We start from the raw sequence: 17,575 nt of genomic DNA on the forward strand, positions 1-17,575 counted from the left end.
GGTTTCGTAATGTCCAACAGCCCCGTTATAATCGAAAAACCTTGTTTCTCACCCCAACTACTGAATCCGTCACTTGTGGGAAGGTTTTATTTAAAAGTTGCAATCCGATGTTCTTTTTCTCACTTTGGTAAGAAGCGAACATCACTAACCCGTAAGCATAACATGCTTCTTTATGTTGCATGTTAGAAGCTCTTTCTAATTCACGAAATTCTATGTTGGGATATGTTGAGTCAAAATAGGTTCTTAACCCGTAGCGTAAAATTGCATTTGGGTTCCCCGCATTTAACGCTTTAAAGAAAACACGGCGTAACTTACGGTCTCCCCAATGTGATATACCCCACCTATCAAAGGAAAGCGTTTTATAAACTAAGGCATTTCTGGAAAGTCTTTCAAATGTTTGACAAGTTAATTTTGCCATAATTAATTGTGCTGATGAATTCTGACCGACTCTAGACAAGATTTCCTCAATCATATCCTCTGGTAGATCTTCTAAAATATTCAGTTGTCTACCCTTAACGTCCATTTTGTTTTTATACTGTAAAATAGACAAGGATTAGATTCATAAAAGATAATTAATAAACAATATAAGCAATTTTTACATAGAACATAAAAGTACAAGCACACTACAATACATATAATACACAACATGATTACAACCCTCTAATCTGAATTACTAGTTTCTTCTTCTTCGGACTTGGTTCGTTTTCCTAATTTTCTAGGGATATATGGTGTTCCTCTAATACGAGCCGTCGTTTTCCACAATGGTTTAGAAAAACCTGGTGGTTTAGAGGTTCCCGGGTTATTGTTACAATTTAGGAAGTACGGACGTTGCCGATACATATAAAGTTCATCGGGGTTGGAATCAGGTTTCTCTATTTTTATACATTTTCCCTTATTATTTTCTTTCGCTTTATTAATTTGGGTCGAGGTAATTTCTATAACATCATCGAAATCTTCATCGGGATCTGATTTATCGGAAAATTGATAATCTTCCCAATATTTTGCTTCCTCGGCAGAAACACCATTGACCATTATTAACTTTGGTTCGTTGGTTGAGGATTTTATTTTATTTAATCGATTTACTATAGGTATCAATATTTCTTCCTCCGGAACCTCTTCTTCTTCCGGTTCCTCCTCTTCCGGTTCCTCCTCTTCCGGTTCCTCTTCTTCCGGTTCCTCTTCGGGTGTGATGCCCCGTACCAAATCATCATGTACGGACCATCAACAACAGGATCATTACAAGGTTAAGTACTATATGCGTTTTCAAAAAGAGTTTGCATTCATAATTAAAAGTGATGTCAAACCAACATCGAAAGTTTTACAATCCAAAAGTATTCTTCACTAAGTAGAAGCAATAAATAAGTGTATGTGACAACAAAGGTCGTTACAAGTCATAATTCAAAAGTACAAATGTTTGAATGCAAAGTAAAGTAGTTCATGCGTTGACAACTCTAAGCAGCGGGTGTCTACAGCACAAACTAGTACACGGCGGAAGCAACCTCAAGCACCTGAGAAATACATGCTTAAAAATGTCAACAAAAAGGTTGGTGAGCTATAGTTTAAGTATAACAGTATGTAAGGTAGGCCACGAGATTTCAGTGCTACAACGAGCGTTTCAAAAGTATGTAAAAGTATATGCTAACCGTGGGCACTTGGTAACTAACTTAACGTTTATACCCCCTGAAAGTACACTTGGCAAGTGCGTATGTCTACGAAGTATTAAATACTCGTTAAATGCTAGTGCTACTAACCCGAGTAGGGATGTCAAACCCTATGGATCCATATCTAAGATTCGCGTTCACGGTTCAAAAACCAATGATTAAACGTTACCGAGCTAAAGGGAATGTTTATGCCGTTGTATAACCCACACATATATAAGTTTAAGTACTCGTGCCTAGTATGTAAAACATAAAATCCGCATGTATTCTCAGTTCCCAAAATAAGTTTAAAGTAAAAAGGGAATGCTATAAGTCACAATGATAATGTAGTCGTAAAGTCGGTTCGGAAAAGGTGTGCAAGTAATCGGCCTGAAGTCCTCAACCTAAGTCAAATAGTACTAAGTCAGTAAATCGTCTTAATAGGTTTAAAAGTATGTAATTAAGGTCTTAAAGGTCATCATCATTCATCATCAAACAAAAGACGTAAAGTAGGTTTCGTTTATGAAAGTAGTTTAAAACAAAGGCTGACTTCGATCAGTCACCACGGCCTCTACCCTTACTGAATTAAGGTGAGACCAGGGGCCATGGCTCCGTATATGAGTCCCTTAAGTGTGGTAAAATTTACAGAAGCAAACTCATCTTCGTTTAACCGTGGTGACGGTTTAAGTGCGAGTAGGTCTGAAATTTCTGCACAACGTTAAAAGACATAGTGACGCTCGGAGGGCCATAAATCCTAAACCTTAACTCGGACTAAGACGAGTCCTATATGAAAAGTTATCTACTCGAAAAGTTATATCTAAAAATCAAGGTTAAAACAGCCCAGGTCTACTGGTATGTTACAGAAACATCAGATCATTAGCTTTTGGACAGAAACAGTAAGTTTAAAAGGGTTCCGGTGGTCTTGGTGCTTGATGTTCATCATGGTTCTCATCCTTGATGCATATAGCTTCAAGTGTACAACTCATTGATGTATCTACATCATCTTAACCAAGTCTTGACCATCATAACCCTAGTGCAAGTCTAAGACATGAAGCACAACTCACTTAAGAGTTTATGAAGTTTGATGAACCAAAGTTACATCAAGGTATTAGATCTAACACCTACATGAACTTTAAAGCTAATAACAAGTTACAAACTTGAAAGTAAACTAACTAATCAAGATCTTAAGATGTAAAACATAGTTCCTTAGTTAGATCTTGAAGATCCAAGACCCAAAAGTCTAGATCAAGCATAAGTATACAAAGTTATTTTTAAAGAAAACTTATTTGTGTGTTCTTGAACTTTCAAAGTTAACTTTTAGTTCAGGATTAATGAGATCAAGGTTAACTAGTAACACTTGACCAATAATAACCAACAAACATCAAATTAAAGTGCAAGTAACTAAATAAACAAGTAAATTATTCATGGTTGTTCATACTTTAAAGATTCAAACCAAAGTTTGATCTTTAGAAAGTAAACTTTAAAGTTTACTTCATGAACTTCAAGTATGAATTTAATCAACACATGAACTTGCAATCTTTTAAGAAAGTATATGTAGAACCATAACTAGTAAGTTATGTTCTTGAGTGTTCTTGATAAATACAAGATATAATGAAGAATAAAACTAGTAAGTTAGATTCTTGAAACCAAGTAAGTAAATAACTAACAATTACTAGAAATCAACACAAGTAAACAAAGATTAAAACAAACAAAGTATGATGATGATGGATGCATCAAGGGTCACGGTTTTTGTAAGAGTAAAAGAAGAGAAGAAAAGTCTTGTTGCTTACTAGTTTAGAGAGAAAAATGAGAGAAGAAAGTAGCAAGTATTGTGTGTGTGTTTTTAAGAGAGGAATGCAAGTGAGATGTAATGAAAAATGAAAGCAAAAGACACCCCTAAAGGCCTCTAAACCATCGGCCAGCTGCAATGGGAGGGAGAATGGGAGTGTTTGATGGTTATTAGCATGTAAAGAGGTTAGAAGTTGGTTAATAGAATAGGTTACATGGGGATTATGGCATGACTAGATTCTTATTGTTCAAACTAACTAGTTACACTTAAAAATGATACTTACAAGTAAGACATGGGCTAACTAAGTCCATAAATAATGTAGGGTGGGCTTACAAGTCTTAATTCATGAGTCCATTATCTTTAAACAAGCCCAAGTCCAAATAATAACAAGTTAAACCAATTAAAGCCCAAGTAATTAACTAATAGCCATAGTTAATCAAAATGATTAATAAACCTTAATCATGAATGCAAATAATATCTAGAAATATTATTCGTGAAGTTTCGTGTGTCACAAAGACGTTTCGGGCACTTATAAGTCAAGTACGGGCAATCAAGGCAATATGTAAATGTAATAACATACATTCGTTTAATCACGCGTATTAATAATAATAATTATTAATAAATAAATGTTGGGAAAATCCAGGGTCGTTACATTACCCACCTGTTAAAGAAAATTTCGTCCCAAAATTTAAGCTGAGGTAGATGGAGGAGTCGGGAAAAGGTGAGGATACTTCCGCATCATTTGACCCTCTCGCTCCCAAGTAAACTCAGGTCCTCGTTTGGCATTCCATCGTACTCGTACAATCGGAATCTTGTTGCATTTCAAAGTTTTGATCTCACGATCCATAATCTCAACTGGTTCTTCCACAAAGTAGAGTTTGTCATCAATAGTAAGTTCCTCCAATGGTATGATAAGTTCAGGTGGAGCAAGACACTTCTTCAAATTTGATACGTGGAAGGTAGGATGAACTGAGCTCAATTGTGTTGGAAGATCAAGACGATAAGCAACGGGTCCAACACGCTCCAAAATTTCAAAAGGACCAATGTATCGCGGGTTTAACTTTCCTCGCTTCCCAAAGCGAATCACATCCTTCCAAGGCGCAACCTTCAACATAGCACGGTCACCAACGTTGAATTTAAAGTCTTTACGTTTACGATCAGCATAACTCTTTTGACGATCACGGGCAGTCTTAAGTCTAGCTTGGATCTGAGCAATCTTCTCCGCGGTTTCGTGGACTACCTCGGGTCCGGTGATTTGCTTTTCGCCTACTTCGGCCCAACAAATAGGAGATCGGCACTTACGACCATACAATGCTTCAAAAGGTGCAGCATTAATGCTAGAGTGATAACTGTTGTTGTACGAGAATTCGGCGAGTGGCAAATGTCTTTCCCAGGCCTTTCCAAAATCAATGACACATGCACGCAGCATGTCCTCCAAGGTCTGAATCGTTCGTTCACTTTGCCCGTCAGTCTGGGGATGATAAGCAGTGCTCATGTCGAGACGAGTTCCCATGGCTTCTTGCAAAGAACGCCAAAATCTAGAAGCAAAACGGGGATCGCGATCTGAGATGATCGATAAAGGTACACCATGACGAGATACAACCTCTTTGATGTATAACTGAGCAAGTCTCTCCATTGTATCAGTTTCCTTCATCGCTAGAAAGTGTGCAGATTTGGTGAGGCGGTCAACAATAACCCAAATAGTATCGTATCCGCTCACCGTCTTTGGCAGCTTAGTAATGAAATCCATTGTTATCCTTTCCCACTTCCATTGTGGGATCTCCGGTTGCTGAAGAAACCCAGAAGGTCTCTGATGCTCGGCTTTAACCTTCGAGCAAGTCAAACACTTACCAACATAAGTCGCAACGTCCTTCTTAAGATTCGGCCACCAATACTGTTCTTTAAGGTCGTGGTACATTTTGTCCACTCCAGGATGAATCGAATATCTCGATTTGTGTGCTTCATCAAGTATAAGGTTCCGTAGATCTCCATAAAGAGGTACCCAAATTCTTCCGGCATAACATCGGAGTCCAGACTCCCTAACCTCGAATCGAGAGACAAGTATGTTCAAATGTTCGTGAGATATATTCTCCTCCTTGAGAGCCTCAACTTGGGCTACTCTGATCTGGCTGTTAAGGTTCGAATGAATGGTGATGTTCAGAGCCCTAACACGAAGAGGTGCCGTCCTCTCCTTTCGGCTTAAAGCGTCAGCTACAACATTGGCCTTGCCAGGGTGATAACGGAGTTCACAATTGTAGTCGTTGAGCGTCTCGATCCATCGACGCTGTCTCATATTTAGTTGCTTCTGGTCGAAGATGTGCTGGAGACTCTTGTGATCGGTGAAGATAGTACTCTTAGTTCCATACAAATAGTGTCTCCACAATTTGAGCGCAAAGACAACGGCTCCGAGTTCAAGGTCATGCGTAGTGTAGTTCCGCTCGTGAATCTTCAATTGGCGAGAAGCATAGGCAATAACCTTTGATCATTGCATCAGTACACAACCAAAACCACTCTTCGATGCATCACAATAAACAACGAAATCGTCACTGCCCTCAGGAAGTGATAGGATAGGTGCGGTGGTTAACTTCTTCTTCAAAGTTTGGAATGCTGATTCGTGTGCGGGTTCCCAAATGAACTTCTTGCCCTTGTGAGTCAGTGCGGTCAAAGGACGCGCAATCAGAGAAAATCCTTCGATGAATCTTCGGTAATAACCGACGAGACCTAGGAATTGGCGAATATGCGTCGGAGTAGTGGGGGTCTCCCACTTGCTGATGGCTTCAATCTTGGCGGGATCAACTTTGATACCCTGGTCGCTTACAACATGACCCAAAAATTGTACTTCTTTCAACCAAAATTCACACTTAGAGAATTTGGCGTAAAGTTGCTCTTGTCTTAAGAGTTCAAGCACTAATCGGAGGTGTTGCTCATGTTCTTCTTCGCTCTTAGAGTAGATGAGGATATCATCTATGAAGACGATAACAAACTTGTCCAAGTAAGGCTTGCAGACACGATTCATGAGGTCCATGAACACGGCAGGTGCATTTGTCAAACCGAATGGCATCACGAGAAACTCATAATGACCATAACGGGTCCTGAATGCAGTTTTCATCACGTCACTTTCCTTCACCCTCAGCTGGTGATATCCGAATCGCAAATCGATCTTTGAATAAATGCTCGATCCTTGTAGTTGATCAAAAAGATCGTCAATTCGTGGAAGAGGATACCGATTCTTGATAGTAAGTTTGTTGAGTTCACGGTAGTCGATACACATACGGAAGGATCCATCCTTCTTCTTCACAAACAACACAGGTGCGACCCAAGGCGAGAAACTTGGTTGGATAAATCCACGGTCTAACAGCTCTTGTAGTTGACTCTGTAATTCTTGCATCTCAGAAGGTGCGAGTCTATAAGGTGCGCGAGCTAAAGGTGCAGCTCCTGGCACTAAGTCAATTTGAAACTCCACTACTCTCTACGGCGGTAATCCAGGCAATTCCTCTGGGAAGACATCGGAAAATTCGTTCACAATTCGAACGTCATTCACGCTCTTCACCTCAGTTTCTACCGCTTTTACATGTGCTAGGACAGCAAAACGTCCCTTCTTCATAATCTTTTGCGCTTTCACGCAACTAATGAGGTTCAACTTCGAGGTACATCTCTCTCCATAGATAACCAGTGGTTCTCCATCTCCTTGTGGTATGCGAAGTGCTTTATCTCCGCAGATTATATCGGCCTTTATCTTGCTCAACCAATCCATACCGACGATCACGTCAAAACTTCCCAGTTTGATAGGTATCAAATCAATTTTGAAATCTGCACCAGCTATGTTGATAATAGCTCCATGACTAATATGGTCAACCTTTTCAAGTTTTCCATTTGCGACCTCGACAAGCATACTTTCTTTTAACGGGACTAATGACCAATTAATCTTATCGCAAAAATGTCTACAAACATAACTTCTATCCGCACCAGTATCAAACAAGACAGAAGCTAAAAGATTGTTGATTGTGAATATACCTGTTACCAAGTCGGGGTTATCGCGTGCATCCCTTGCATTAACATTAAAAGCTCGTCCACGGGGTGGTCCGCCATCTTTTCGCTTGTTGGGGCATGCGTTTCTGAAATGGCCCGTCTGCCCGCATTCGTAGCACTTCTTCGGCCCATTGGTGTTTGGCTTCTCATTCAAAGTAGTGACCTTGCAGTCCTTCCCGATGTGCCCAGCCCGTTGGCACTTCTCGCAGACAACATTGTAATACCCAGTGTGGTGTTTGTAACATCGCTTGCATTGAGGTAAGGTTCCTTTGTAGTTCGGGTTGGTGTTGGTGTTGTTGTTGGGATTAAGGTTTCCACCATTGTTGTGCCTCTTGGCGGGGGTTTGATCGTAGTTTCTCCCCCTGTTGTTGTTGTTGTTGTTGTTGTTGTTGTTGTTGTTGTTGTTGTGGTTGTTGTGGTTGTTGTCCCATTTCCTCTTTTCGCTACTACCAGCCTCAAACTTAGCCTTCTCCGGCTCATCAATAAGAATCTAATTCATGAGAGTATGCACATTGCTTCGGGAACATTCGGTGGTTTGGATGAGGTGACATTCCCCTTGATGGACTTAGGAAGTCCCCAAAAGTATCGCTCCATTCGCTTGAATTCCGGGGTGACCATTGTCGGACACATAAGGGCTAGTTCCAAAAATCTCCTGTTGTAGCCATCAAGGTCATTCCCAACAGCCTTTAACTGCAGAAATTCGATTTCCATCTTCTGAATTTCGATTCTCGGACAATACTCATCAATCATATCAGCCTTGAATTCCTCCCATGGCGTAGCATACGCCTCATCGATACCTTTCACTTAAGCCAAAGTGTTCCACCACGTTAGCGCGCCGTCAGATAGCGTGCAAGATGCAAACTTGGTCTTGTTGTCCTCCGAACAGTTGCTAACTCGGAATACTGATTCAAGTTTCTCGAACCATCTGGTGAGACCAACTGGTCCCTCGGTGCTGCTGAAGTTATGCGTTTTGCAGTTCTGGAATTCCTTGTAAGTACACCCATTTCGAACGGGTGGGATAACTGGTGGTGGTGGCGGTGGAACTTGAAGATTTCTTTCTGCTAGGGCTGCAGCGACCCGTTCGTTGATCATGTCCTCAATCTGGGCAGCGGTAGGTGTGGATCTTCCGTTAGCCATGGTATTCTAAACAAAAATTTTGACTCAAGTCAAAATCCAGTATGCAAGTAGTAATAATACAGTATATAGTGACCAACATGGAATCAAAACATCACATGTTATTAAATAATGCATCTAGGTACAAATACCACAGAATCATCGTACAACAATGTAAATATAACATCGTGCAAGAATTAAATAACGCAAAGTTCCATTCATTAATAATAATAAGTTTCATACATCTGAATAAGTTCGTACAATACATATGAAATACATGAAACTATATCTAGATTACATCATGAAATCTAAATACAAGGTCCTACGGTGAAGGCGGGTGAACTGCCCCTCGAGCCAACTACTCCTCGAGCTCAGTGACTCGAGCTCGGAGAGTCTCAATCTCCCTCATCAGTTCCTCGTTAGAGGGAGCTGGTGGGGCAGGCGGTGCAGGTGGGGCGGGTGGTGCGGGTGGTGCCGGTGGTGCTAATGTAGATGGTCCGGCTCCGGATGTAGACGGTACATCCCTAGATGTAAGTGGTCCGTATCTAAATCTAGGTGGTACGGTTCCAGGAATAGTCAATACGTAACGGGGAACCTTACGTATCTGTGGGTCGGCAGGGTATGGCACAACTCGTTTACGAGCAGTAACCCTACGACGATGGCCAAATGCGTCAGTAAAAGCACGACCTCCATTCACCCCTGGAATGACAGTGCCGTCGAAACGGTACCGCTTCTTCGGTGGGGTGGAGGGTGCCTGAATTGGTCTATCAGTAGGATCCTCATCATCGCTGGAGTCGTCTGATGATGAAGAATTGGCGGATGATGAGTCATCCGAATCGTGTGGTGGTGACACTGGTGGCTGAGCTGGTAGTCCGAAGCGTCCGAAGGCGGCCAACATCTGTCTGTGTCTGCCTGGCGGAATCACGACTAAACGTCCGTCGGGAGTGCGTCAGCAAGGCGTGCGCATGTGGTTACGAAACGGCCCTTCCCCGAACTCTGCGGGGATCTCAATACCACCAATGCGGGGCTGTGACCTCGAGGGTCCGGGAGCAGACACTGGGGCAGGTGCACTAGTACCAGCTCCGGAAGTAGAAGCGCCGGGATCACTAGTGGGTGTCGGGGCCGGTGTATCGGCAGTAGCAGCAGCAGGTGTAGCAGTAGGTAGGGCGACGGGGTCTGAGTCTGTACTGCCCGAAATGCCAGTAGGTGGGACATCCGACATCTGAACAAGGAAAAATAAATTTTCCATGTCAGTATGTCATAAAGCAAGCAATTAATAGGCCAACAGTTTAAATCATGTATAACAGTAACTAGCATGGCAATAACAGCAATTCATATGAAAGTAGCATGCAATCAAAAGCAAGTAGCATCATGCAGTAGTGATATCATGTAGTAGCATACGGCATATAGCAGAAAAAGTAAGCATTAGCATGTAGTAAGCTCAGCGGAAACAAGTAAACTAGCAAGTTGTTGATTAGTCCTATTAGTGAATCCTACTCGGGTCGGTCTTAGACTCACTAATGCAACCTAATTCCCTACAACCAATGATCTGATACCAAATGTGATGCCCCGTACCAAATCATCATGTACGGACCATCAACAACAGGATCATTACAAGGTTAAGTACTATATGCGTTTTCAAAAAGAGTTTCCATTCATAATTAAAAGTGATGTCAAACCAACATCGAAAGTTTTACAATCCAAAAGTATGCTTCACTAAGTAGAAGCAATAAATAAGTGTATGTGACCACAAAGGTCATTACAAGTCATAATTCAAAAGTACAAATGTTTGAATGCAAAGTAAAGTAGTTCATGCGTTGACAACTCTAAGCAGCGGGTGTCTACAGCACAAACTAGTACACGGCGGAAGCAACCTCAAGCACCTGAGAAATACATGCTTAAAAATGTCAACACAAAGGTTGGTGAACTATAGTTTAAGTATAACAGTATGTAAGGTAGGCCACGGGATTTCAGTGCTACAACGAGCATTTCGAAAGTATGTAAAAGTATATGCTAACCGTGGGCACTTGGTAACTAACTTAACGTTTATACCCCCTGAAAGTACACTTGGCAAGTGCGTATGTCTACGAAGTATTAAACACTCGTTAAATGCTAGCGCTACTAGCCCGAGTGGGGATGTCAAACCCTATGGATCTATATCTAAGATTCGCGTTCACGGTTCAAAAACCAATGATTAAACGTTACCGAGCTAAAGGGAATGTTTATGCCGTTGTATAACCCACACATATAAAAGTTTAAGTACTCGTTCCTAGTATGTAAAACATAAAATCCGCATGTATTCTCAGTTCCCAAAATAAATTTAAAGTAAAAAGGGAATGCTATAACTCACAATGATAATGTAGTCGTAAAGTCGGTTCGGAAAAGGTGTGCAAGTAATCGGTCCGAAGTCCTCAACCTAAGTCAAATAGTACTAAGTCATTAAATCGTATTAATAGGTTTAAAAGTATGTAATTAAGGTCTTAAAGGTCATCATCATTCATCATCAAACAAAATACGTAAAGTAGGTTTCGTTTATGAAAGTAGTTTAAAACAAAGGCTGACTTCGATCAGTCACCACGGCCTCTACCCTTACTGAATTAAGGTGAGACCAGTGGCCATGGCTCCGTATATGAGTCCCTTAAGTGTGGTAAAATTTACAGAAGCAAACTCGTCTTCGTTTAACCGTGGCGACGGTTTAAGTGCGAGTAGGTCTGAAATTTCTGCACAACGTTAAAAGACATAGTGACGCTCGGAGGGCCATAAATCCTAAACCGTAACTCGGATTAAGACGAGTCCTATATGAAAAGTTATCTAATCGAAAAGTTATATCTAAAAATCAAGGTTAGAACATCCCAGGTCTACTGGTCTGTTACAGAAACATCAGATCAGTAGCTTTTGGACAGAAACAGTAAGTTTAAAAGGGTTCCGGTGGTCTTGGTGCTTGATGTTCATCATGGTTCTCATCCTTGATGCATATAGCTTCAAGTGTACAACTCATTGATGTATCTACATCATCTTAACCAAGTCTTGACCATCATAACCCTAGTGCAAGTCTAAGACATGAAGCACAACTCACTTAAGAGTTGTATGAAGTTTGATGAACCAAAGTTACATCAAGGTCTTAGATCTAACACCTACATGAACTTTAAAGCTAATAACAAGTTACAAACTTGAAAGTAAACTAACTAATCAAGATCTTAAGATGTAGAACATAGTTCCTTAGTTAGATCTTGAAGATCCAAGACCCAAAAGTCTAGATCAAGCATAAGTATACAAAGTTATTTTTAAAGAAAACTTATTTGTGTGTTCTTGAACTTTCAAAGTTAACTTTTAGTTCAAGATTAATGAGATCAAGGTTAACTAGTAACACTTGACCAATAATAACCAACAAACATCAAATTAAAGTGCAAGTAACTAAATAAACAAGTAAATTATTCATGGTTGTTCATACTTTAAAGATTCAAACCAAAGTTTGATCTTTAGAAAGTAAACTTTAAAGTTTACTTCATGAACTTCAAGTATGAATTAAATCAACACATGAACTTGCAATCTTTTAAGAAAGTATATGTAGAACCATAACTAGTAAGTTATGTTCTTGAGTGTTCTTGATAAATACAAGATATAATGAAGAATAAAACTAGTAAGTTAGATTCTTGAAACCAAGTAAGTAAATAACTAACAATTACTAGAAATCAACACAAGTAAACAAAGATTAAAACAAACAAAGTATGATGATGATGGATGCATCAAGGGTCACGGTTTTTGTAAGAGTAAAAGAAGAGAAGAAAAGTCTTGTTGCTTACTAGTTTAGAGAGAAAAATGAGAGAAGAAAGTAGCAAGTATTGTGTGTGTGTTTTTGAGAGAGGAATGCAAGTGAGATGTAATGAAAAATGAAAGCAAAAGACACCCCTGAAGGCCTCTAAACCGTCGGCCAGCTGCAATGGGAGGGAGAATGGGAGTGTTTGATGGTTATTAGCATGTAAAGAGGTTAGAAGTTGGTTAATAGAATAGGTTACATGGGGATTATGGCATGACTAGATTCTTATTGTTCAAACTAACTAGTTACATTTAAAAATGATACTTACAAGTAAGACATGGGCTAACTAAGTCCATAAATAATGTAGGGTGGGCTTACAAGTCTTAATTCATGAGTCCATTATCTTTAAACAAGCCCAAGTCCAAATAATAACAAGTTAAACCAATTAAAGCCCAAGTAATTAACTAATAGCCATAGTTAATCAAAATGATTAATAAACCTTAATCATGAATGCAAATAATATCTAAAAATATTATTCGTGAAGTTTCGTGTGTCACAAAGACGTTTCGGGCACTTATAAGTCAAGTACGGGCAATCAAGGCAATATGTAAATGTAATAACATACATTCGTTTAATCACGCGTATTAATAATAATAATTATTAATAAATAAATGTTGGGAAAATCCAGGGTCGTTACATTACCCACCTGTTAAAGAAAATTTCGTCCCGAAATTTAAGCTGAGGTAGATGGAGGAGTCGGGAAAAGGTGAGGATACTTCCGCATCATTTGACCCTCTCTCTCCCAAGTAAACTCAGGTCCTCGTTTGGCATTCCATCGTACTCGTACAATCGGAATCTTGTTGCGTTTCAAAGTTTTGATCTCACGATCCATAATCTCAACTGGTTCTTCCACATAGTGGAGTTTGTCATCAATAGTAAGTTCCTCCAATGGTATGATAAGTTCAGGTGGAGCAAGACACTTCTTCAAATTTGATACGTGGAAGGTAGGATGAACTGAGCTCAATTGTGTTGGAAGATCAAGACGATAAGCAACGGGTCCAACACGCTCCAAAATTTCAAAAGGACCAATGTATCGCGGGTTTAACTTTCCGCGCTTCCCAAAGCGAATCACACCCTTCCAAGGCGCAACCTTCAACATAACACGGTCACCAACATTGAATTCAAAGTCTTTACGTTTACGATCAGCATAACTCTTTTGACGATCACGGGCAGTCTTAAGTCTAGCTTGGATCTGAGCAATCTTCTCCGTGGTTTCGTGGACTACCTCGGGTCCGGTGATTTGCTTTTCGCCTACTTCAGCCCAACAAATAGGAGATCGGCACTTACGGCCATACAATGCTTCAAAAGGTGCAGCATTAATGCTAGAGTGATAACTGTTGTTGTACGAGAATTTGGCGAGTGGCAAATGTCTTTCCCAGGCCTTTCCAAAATCAATGACACATGCACGCAGTATGTCCTCCAAGGTCTGAATCGTTCGTTCACTTTGCCTGTCAGTCTGGGGATGATAAGCAGTGCTCATGTCGAGACGAGTTCCCATGGCTACTTGCAAAGAACACCAAAATCTAGAAGCAAAACGGGGATCGCGATCTGAGATGATCGATAAATGTACACCATGACGAGATACAACCTTTTTGATGTATAACTGAGCAAGTCTCTCCATTGTATCAATTTCCTTCATCGCTAGAAAGTGTGCAGATTTGGTGAGGCGGTCAACAATAACCCAAATAGTATCGTATCCGCCCACCGTCTTTGGCAGCTTAGTAATGAAATCCATTGTTATCCTTTCCCACTTCCATTGTGGGATCTTCGGTTGCTGAAGTAACCCAGAAGGTCTCTGATGCTCGGCTTTAACCTTCGAGCAAGTCAAACACTTACCAACATAAGTCGCAACGTCCTTCTTAAGATTCGGCCACCAATACTGTTCTTTAAGGTCGTGGTACATTTTGCCCGCTCCAGGATGAATCGAATATCTCGATTTGTGTGCTTCATAAAGTATAAGGTTCCGTAGATATCCATAAAGAGGTACCCAAATTCTTCCGGCATAACATCGGAGTCCAGACTCCCTAACCTCGAATCGAGAGACAAGTATGTTCAAATGTTTGTGAGATATATTCTCCTCCTTGAGAGCCTCAACTTGGGCTACTCTGATCTGGCTGTTGAGGTTCGAATGAATGGTGATGTTCAGAGCCCTAACACGAAGAGGTGTCGTCCTCTCCTTTCGGCTTAAAGCGTCAGCTACAACATTGGCCTTGCCAGGGTGATAACGGAGTTCACAATCGTAGTCGTTGAGCGTCTCGATCCATCGACGCTGTCTCATATTTAGTTGTTTCTGGTCGAAGATGTGCTGGAGACTCTTGTGATCGGTGAAGATAGTACTCTTAGTTCCATACAAATAGTATCTCCACAATTTGAGCGCAAAGACAACGGCTCCGAGTTCAAGGTCATGCGTAGTGTAGTTCCGCTCGTGAATCTTCAATTGGCGAGAAGCATAGGCAATAACCTTTGATCGTTGCATCAGTACACAACCAAAACCACTCTTCGATGCATCACAATAAACAACGAAATCGTCACTGCCCTCAGGAAGTGATAGGATAGGTGCGGTGGTTAACTTCTTCTTCAAAGTTTGGAATGCTGATTTGTGTGCGGGTTCCCAAATGAACTTCTTGCCCTTGTGAGTCAGTGCGGTCAAAGGACGCGCAATCAGAGAAAATCCTTCGATGAATCTTCGGTAATAACTGGCGAGACCTAAGAATTGGAGAATATGCGTCGGAGTAGTGGGGGTCTCCCACTTGCTGATGGCTTCAATCTTGGCAGGATCAACTTTGATACCCTGGTCGCTTACAACATGACCCCAAAATTGTACTTCCTTCAACCAAAATTCACACTTGGAGAATTTGGCGTAAAGTTGCTCTTGTCTTAAGAGTTCAAGCACTAATCGGAGGTGTTGCTCATGTTCTTCTTCGCTCTTAGAGTAGATGAGGATATCATCTATGAAGACGATAACAAACTTGTCCAAGTAAGGCTTGCAGACACGATTTATGAGGTCCATGAACACGGCAGGTGCATTTGTCAAACCGAATGGCATCACGAGAAACTCATAATGACCATAACGGGTCCTGAATGCAGTTTTCATCACGTCACTTTCCTTCACCCTCAGCGGGTGATATCCAGATCGTAAATTGATCTTTAAATAAAAGCTCGATCCTTGTAGTTGATCAAAAAGATCGTCAATTCGTGGAAGAGGATACCAATTCTTGATAGTCAATTTGTTGAGTTCACGGTAGTCGATACACATACGGAAGGATCCATCCTTCTTCTTCACAAACAACACAGGTGCGCCCCAAGGCGAGAAACTTGGTTAGATAAATCCACGGTCTAACAGCTCTTGTAGTTGACTCTGTAATTCTTGCATCTCGGAAGGTGCGAGTCTATAAGGTGCGCGAGCTACAGGTGCAGCTCCTGGCACTAAGTCAATCAGAAACTCCACTGCTCTCTGCAGCAGTAATCCAGGCAATTCCTTTGGGAAGACATCGGAAAATTCGTTCACAATTCGAACGTCATTCACGCTCTTCACCTCAGTTTCTACCGCTTTCACATGTGCTAGGACAGTAAAACGTCCCTTTTTCATAATCTTTTGCGCTTTCACGCAACTAATGAGGTTCAACTTCGAGGTACATCTCTCTCCATAGATAACCAGTGGTTCGCCATCTCCTTGTGGTATGCGAAGTGCTTTATCTCCGCAGATTATATCGGCCTTTATCTTGCTCAACCAATCCATACCGACGATCACGTCAAAACTTCCCAGTTTGATAGGTATCAAATCAATTTTGAAATCTGCACCAGCTATGTTGATAATAGCTCCACGACTAATATGGTCAACCTTTTCAAGTTTTCCATTTGCGACCTCGACAAGCATACTTTCTTTTAACGGGACTAATGACCAATTAATCTTATCGCAAAAATGTCTACATACATAACTTCTATCAGCACCAGTATCAAACAAGACATAAGCTAAAAGATTGTTAATTGTGAATATACCTGTCACCAAGTCGGGGTTATCGCGTGCATCCCTTGCATTAACATTAAAAGCTCGTCCACGGGGTGGTCCGCCATCTTTTCGCTTGTTGGGGCATGCGTTTCTGAAATGGTCCGTCTGCCCGCATTCGTAGCACTTCTTCGGCCCATTGGTGTTTGGCTTCCCATTCAAAGTAGTGACCTTGCAGTCCTTCCCGATGTGCCCAGCCCGTTGGCACTTCTCGCAGACAACATTGCAATACCCAGTGTGGTGTTTGTAACATCGCTTGCATTGAGGTAAGGTTCCTTTGTAGTTCGGGTTGGTGTTGGTGTTGTTGTTGGGATTAGGGTTTCCACCGTTGTTGTGCCTCTTGGCGGGGGTTTGATCGTAGTTTCTCCCCCTGTTGTTTTTGTTGTTGTTGTTGTTGTGGTTGTTGTGGTTGTTGTCCCATTTCCTCTTTTCGCTACTATCAGCCTCAAACTTAGCCTTCTCCGGCTCATCAATAAGAATCTGATTCATGAGAGTATGCACCATGCGCATTGCTTCGGGAACATTCGGTGGTTTGGATGAGGTGACATTCCCCTTGATGGACTTAGGAAGTCCCCAAAAGTATCGCTCCATTCGCTTGAATTCCGGGGTGACCATTGTCGGACACATAAGGGCTAGTTCCAAAAATCTCCTGTTGTAGCCATCAAGGTCATTCCCAACGGCCTTTAACTGCATAAATTCGATTTCCATCTTCTGAATTTCGGTTCTCGGACAATACTCATCAATCATAGCAGCCTTGAATTCCTCCCATGGCGTAGCATACACCTCATCGATACCTTTCGCTTGAGCCAAAGTGTTCCACCACGTTAGCGCGCCGTCAGATAGCGTGCAAGATGCAAACTTGGTCTTGTTGTCCTCCGAATAGTTGCTAACTCGGAATACTGATTCAAGTTTCTCGAACCATCTGGTGAGACCAACTGGTCCCTCGGTGCCGCTGAAGTTATGCGGTTTGCAGCTCTAGAATTCCTTGTAAGTACACCCATTTCGAACGGGTGGGATAACTGGTGGTGGTGGAGGTGGAACTTGAAGATTTCTTTCTGCTAGGGCTGCAGCGACCCGTTCGTTGATCATGTCCTCAATCTGGGCAGCGGTAGGTGTGGATCTTCCGTTAGCCATGGTATTCTAAACAAAAATTTTGACTCAAGTCAAAATCCAATATGCAAGTA

Source organism: Rutidosis leptorrhynchoides, chromosome 4 (assembly GCF_046630445.1).
Source record: "Rutidosis leptorrhynchoides isolate AG116_Rl617_1_P2 chromosome 4, CSIRO_AGI_Rlap_v1, whole genome shotgun sequence".
Classification (NCBI taxonomy): domain Eukaryota; kingdom Viridiplantae; phylum Streptophyta; class Magnoliopsida; order Asterales; family Asteraceae; genus Rutidosis; species Rutidosis leptorrhynchoides.